Source organism: Gadus chalcogrammus, chromosome 12 (assembly GCF_026213295.1).
Source record: "Gadus chalcogrammus isolate NIFS_2021 chromosome 12, NIFS_Gcha_1.0, whole genome shotgun sequence".
In the NCBI taxonomy this organism is placed as follows: Eukaryota; Metazoa; Chordata; class Actinopteri; order Gadiformes; family Gadidae; genus Gadus; species Gadus chalcogrammus.
Genome location: NC_079423.1, coordinates 9,356,282 through 9,361,281, shown reverse-complemented (window position 1 = coordinate 9,361,281; position 5,000 = coordinate 9,356,282). Strand labels below are relative to the sequence as shown.

General features: G+C 44.2%; 7 non-coding genes across 7 annotated transcripts; all 7 read right to left on the bottom strand.

Moving 5' to 3' along the window:
• Nucleotides 1-219: 219 nt before the first annotated feature.
• LOC130395830 (5S ribosomal RNA) lies at nt 220-338 on the bottom strand. Its single transcript, XR_008898838.1, has one exon. It is a non-coding gene; the product is annotated as a 5S ribosomal RNA (ribosomal RNA).
• Nucleotides 339-867: 529 nt separating this feature from the next.
• LOC130400059 (5S ribosomal RNA) lies at nt 868-986 on the bottom strand. Its single transcript, XR_008902543.1, has one exon. It is a non-coding gene; the product is annotated as a 5S ribosomal RNA (ribosomal RNA).
• A 527-nt stretch (nt 987-1,513) lies between these two features.
• LOC130394414 (5S ribosomal RNA) lies at nt 1,514-1,632 on the bottom strand. Its single transcript, XR_008897576.1, has one exon. It is a non-coding gene; the product is annotated as a 5S ribosomal RNA (ribosomal RNA).
• Nucleotides 1,633-2,161: 529 nt separating this feature from the next.
• On the bottom strand, nt 2,162-2,280 carry LOC130400057 (5S ribosomal RNA). The gene has a single exon (XR_008902541.1). It is a non-coding gene; the product is annotated as a 5S ribosomal RNA (ribosomal RNA).
• Nucleotides 2,281-2,808: 528 nt separating this feature from the next.
• Nucleotides 2,809-2,927, bottom strand: LOC130395120 (5S ribosomal RNA). Its single transcript, XR_008898213.1, has one exon. It is a non-coding gene; the product is annotated as a 5S ribosomal RNA (ribosomal RNA).
• A 527-nt stretch (nt 2,928-3,454) lies between these two features.
• LOC130394268 (5S ribosomal RNA) lies at nt 3,455-3,573 on the bottom strand. Its single transcript, XR_008897443.1, has one exon. It is a non-coding gene; the product is annotated as a 5S ribosomal RNA (ribosomal RNA).
• Nucleotides 3,574-4,101: 528 nt separating this feature from the next.
• Nucleotides 4,102-4,220, bottom strand: LOC130400447 (5S ribosomal RNA). Its single transcript, XR_008902930.1, has one exon. It is a non-coding gene; the product is annotated as a 5S ribosomal RNA (ribosomal RNA).
• Nucleotides 4,221-5,000: the final 780 nt, after the last annotated feature.

Here is a 5,000-nt window from a genome sequence, read left to right as displayed (position 1 = left end):
GGTGAAAGTTTAAGAAATGTACAACTGTCGGTTCAGCTCTCTGGTGCTCCCTGCTGGCAGTATCACTATACTGTCCTCATGTTTCATAAAAATAGTTTTGAGAGACGTTGTCAGTTTTTGTATATTGCTTAAATCCTCCAAAGCGGTTGGCAGTAAACATCAGGTCACGGTACGCCACGGTAGGCCACGGAGGCAATGAGCTCGAGTTGAAAAAGAAAAAGCTTACAGCACCTGGTATTCCCAGGCGGTCTCCCATCCAAGAACTAACCATGCCCGACCCTGCTTAGCTTCCGAGATCAGACGAGATCAGGCGTGTTCAGGTTGGTATGGCCGCAAGCAATTAGTGCAGGCGCAAAACCAGATTTTATACAGTAGCACATAAGGAGTGAGAAAGCTGCTGAGGCTTGACGTTACACTTTTACAAAAACAATCATTAGTTAGATATAAACGGCTGTAATTGATTCAGTAGGACTCCTTATCCATGTAAACGATCATTGTGACATCTGAATTCATAAATTATCTGAAATACACTGCGTGAGCGTGTGATGTTAAATGTTTGAACCAAGGTTAACGGTTAAAGTGTCAGAGAATGGGTGGTGATTTTTTGACGTCCTCCCATGATCTGAAGTGAGCGTGCGTGTTTGTGTTGGTGAAAGTTTAAGAAATGTACAACTGTCGGTTCAGCTCTCTGGTGCTCCCTGCTGGCAGTATCACTATACTGTCCTCATGTTTCACAAAAATAGTTTTGAGAGACGTTGTCAGTTTTTGTATGTTGCTTAAATCCTCCAAAGCGGTTGGCAGTAAACATCAGGTCACGGTACGCCACGGTAGGCCACGGAGGCAATGAGCTCGAGTTGAAAAAGAAATAGCTTACAGCACCTGGTATTCCCAGGCGGTCTCCCATCCAAGTACTAACCAGGCCCGACCCTGCTTAGCTTCCGAGATCAAACGAGATCGGGCGTGTTCAGGGTGGTATGGCCGCAAGCAATTAGTGCAGGCGCAAAACCAGGTTTTATACAGTAGCACATAAGGAGTGAGAAAGCTGCTGAGGCTTGACATTACACTTTACAAAACAATCATTAGTTAGATATAAACGGCAGTAATTGATTCAGTAGGACTCCTTATCCATGTAAACGATCATTGTGACATCTGAATTCATTAATTATCTGAAATACACTGCGTGAGCGTGTGATGTTAAATGTTTGAACCAAGGTTAACGGTTAAAGTGTCAGAGAATGGGTGGTGATTTTTTCACGTCCTCCCATGATCTGAAGTGAGCGTGCGTGTTTGTGTTGGTGAAAGTTTAAGAAATGTACAACTGTCGGTTCAGCTCTCTGGTGCTCCCTGCTGGCAGTATCACTATACTGTCCTCATGTTTCACAAAAATAGTTTTGAGAGACGTTGTCAGTTTTTGTATATTGCTTAAATCCTCCAAAGCGGTTGGCAGTAAACATCAGGTCACGGTACGCCACGGTAGGCCACGGAGGCAATGAGCTCGAGTTGAAAAAGAAAAAGCTTACAGCACCTGGTATTCCCAGGCGGTCTCCCATCCAAGTACTAACCAGGCCCGACCCTGCTTAGCTTCCGAGATCAGACGAGATCAGGCGTGTTCAGGTTGGTATGGCCGCAAGCAATTAGTGAAGGCGCAAAACCAGATTTTATACAGTAGCACATAAGGAGTGAGAAAGCTGCTGAGGCTCGACGTTACACTTTTACAAAAACAATCATTAGTTAGATATAAACGGCTGTAATTGATTCAGTAGGACTCCTTATCCATGTAAACGATCATTGTGACATCTGAATTCATAAATTATCTGAAATACACTGCGTGAGCGTGTGATGTTAAATGTTTGAACCAAGGTTAACGGTTAAAGTGTCAGAGAATGGGTGGTGATTTTTTGACGTCCTCCCATGATCTGAAGTGAGCGTGCGTGTTTGTGTTGGTGAAAGTTTAAGGAATGTACAACTGTCGGTTCAGCTCTCTGGTGCTCCCTGCTGGCAGTATCACTATACTGTCCTCATGTTTCACAAAAATAGTTTTGAGAGACGTTGTCAGTTTTTGTATGTTGCTTAAATCCTCCAAAGCGGTTGGCAGTAAACATCAGGTCACGGTACGCCACGGTAGGCCACGGAGGCAATGAGCTCGAGTTGAAAAAGAAATAGCTTACAGCACCTGGTATTCCCAGGCGGTCTCCCATCCAAGTACTAACCAGGCCCGACCCTGCTTAGCTTCCGAGATCAAACGAGATCGGGCGTGTTCAGGGTGGTATGGCCGCAAGCAATTAGTGCAGGCGCAAAACCAGGTTTTATACAGTAGCACATAAGGAGTGAGAAAGCTGCTGAGGCTTGACATTACACTTTTACAAAAACAATCATTAGTTAGATATAACGGCAGTAATTGATTCAGTAGGACTCCTTATCCATGTAAACGATCATTGTGACATCTGAATTCATTAATTATCTGAAATACACTGCGTGAGCGTGTGATGTTAAATGTTTGAACCAAGGTTAACGGTTAAAGTGTCAGAGAATGGGTGGTGATTTTTTCACGTCCTCCCATGATCTGAAGTGAGCGTGCGTGTTTGTGTTGGTGAAAGTTTAAGAAATGTACAACTGTCGGTTCAGCTCTCTGGTGCTCCCTGCTGGCAGTATCACTATACTGTCCTCATGTTTCACAAAAATAGTTTTGAGAGACGTTGTCAGTTTTTGTATATTGCTTAAATCCTCCAAAGCGGTTGGCAGTAAACATCAGGTCACGGTACGCCACGGTAGGCCACGGAGGCAATGAGCTCGAGTTGAAAAAGAAAAAGCTTACAGCACCTGGTATTCCCAGGCGGTCTCCCATCCAAGTACTAACCAGGCCCGACCCTGCTTAGCTTCCGAGATCAGACGAGATCAGGCGTGTTCAGGTTGGTATGGCCGCAATCAATTAGTGAAGGCGCAAAACCAGATTTTATACAGTAGCACATAAGGAGTGAGAAAGCTGCTGAGGCTTGACGTTACACTTTTACAAAAACAATCATTAGTTAGATATAAACGGCTGTAATTGATTCAGTAGGACTCCTTATCCATGTAAACGATCATTGTGACATCTGAATTCATTAATTATCTGAAATACACTGCGTGAGCGTGTGATGTTAAATGTTTGAACCAAGGTTAACGGTTAAAGTGTCAGAGAATGGGTGGTGATTTTTTGACGTCCTCCATGATCTGAAGTGAGCGTGCGTGTTTGTGTTGGTGAAAGTTTAAGAAATGTACAACTGTCGGTTCAGCTCTCTGGTGCTCCCTGCTGGCAGTATCACTATACTGTCCTCATGTTTCACAAAAATAGTTTGAGAGACGTTGTCAGTTTTTGTATGTTGCTTAAATCCTCCAAAGCGGTTGGCAGTAAACATCAGGTCACGGTACGCCACGGTAGGCCACGGAGGCAATGAGCTCGAGTTGAAAAAGAAAAAGCTTACAGCACCTGGTATTCCCAGGCGGTCTCCCATCCAAGTACTAACCAGGCCCGATCCTGCTTAGCTTCCGAGATCAGACGAGATCGGGCGTGTTCAGGGTGGTATGGCCGTAAGGAATTAGTGCAGGCGCAAAACCAGGTTTTATACAGTAGCACATAAGGAGTGAGAAGGCTGCTGAGGCTCGACATTACACTTTTACAAAAACAATCATTAGTTAGATATAAACGGCAGTAATTGATTCAGTAGGACTCCTTATCCATGTAAACGATCATTGTGACATCTGAATTCATTAATTATCTGAAATACACTGCGTGTGCGTGTGATGTTAAATGTTTGAACCACGTTAAAGGTTAAAGTGTCAGAGAATTGGTGGTGATTTTTTGACGTCCTCCCATGATCTGAAGTGAGCGTGCGTGTTTGTGTTGGTGAAAGTTTAAGAAATGTACAACTGTCGGTTCAGCTCTCTGGTGCTCCCTGCTGGCAGTATCACTATACTGTCCTCATGTTTCACAAAAACAGTTTTGAGAGACGTTGTCAGTTTTTGTATGTTGCTTAAATCCTCCAAAGCGGTTGGCAGTAAACATCAGGTCACGGTACGCCACGGTAGGCCACGGAGTCAATGAGCTCGAGTTGAAAAAGAAAAAGCTTACAGCACCTGGTATTCCCAGGCGGTCTCCCATCCAAGTACTAACCAGGCCCGACCCTGCTTAGCTTCCGAGATCAGACGAGATCGGGCGTGTTCAGGTTGGTATGGCCGTAAGCAATTAGTGCAGGTGCAAAACCAGGTTTTATACAGTAGCACATAAGGAGTGAGAAAGCTGCTGAGGCTTGACGTTACACTTTTACAAAAACAATCATTAGTTAGATATAAACGGCAGTAATTGATTCAGTAGGACTCCTTATCCATGTAAACGATCATTGTGACATCTGAATTCATTAATTATCTGAAATACACTGCGTGTGCGTGTGATGTTAAATGTTTGAACCAAGGTTAACGGTTAAAGTGTCAGAGAATTGGTGGTGATTTTTTGACGTCCTCCCATGATCTGAAGTGAGCGTGCGTGTTTGTGTTGGTGAAAGTTTAAGAAATATACAACTGTCGTTTCAGCTCTCTGGTGCTCCCTGCTGGCAGTATCACTATACTGTCCTCATGTTCACAAAAATAGTTTTGAGAGACGTTGTCAGTTTTTGTATGTTGCTTAAATCCTCCAAAGCGGTTGGCAGTAAACATCAGGTCACGGTACACACGTAGGCCACGGATCAATGAGCTCGAGTTGAAAAGAAAAAGCTACAGCACTGGTATTCCCAGGCGGTCTCCCATCCAAGTACTAAACCAGGCCGGACCTGCTAGCTCCGAGATCAGACGAGATCAGGCTGTTCAGGGTGGTATGGCCGCAACGCAATTAGTGCAGGCGGCAAAACAGGTTTTATACAGTAGCACATAAGGAGTGAGAAAGCTGCTGGCTGACGTTAACACTTTTACAAAAACAATCATTAGTAGATATAACGGCAGTAATTGATCAGTAGGATCCTTATCCATGT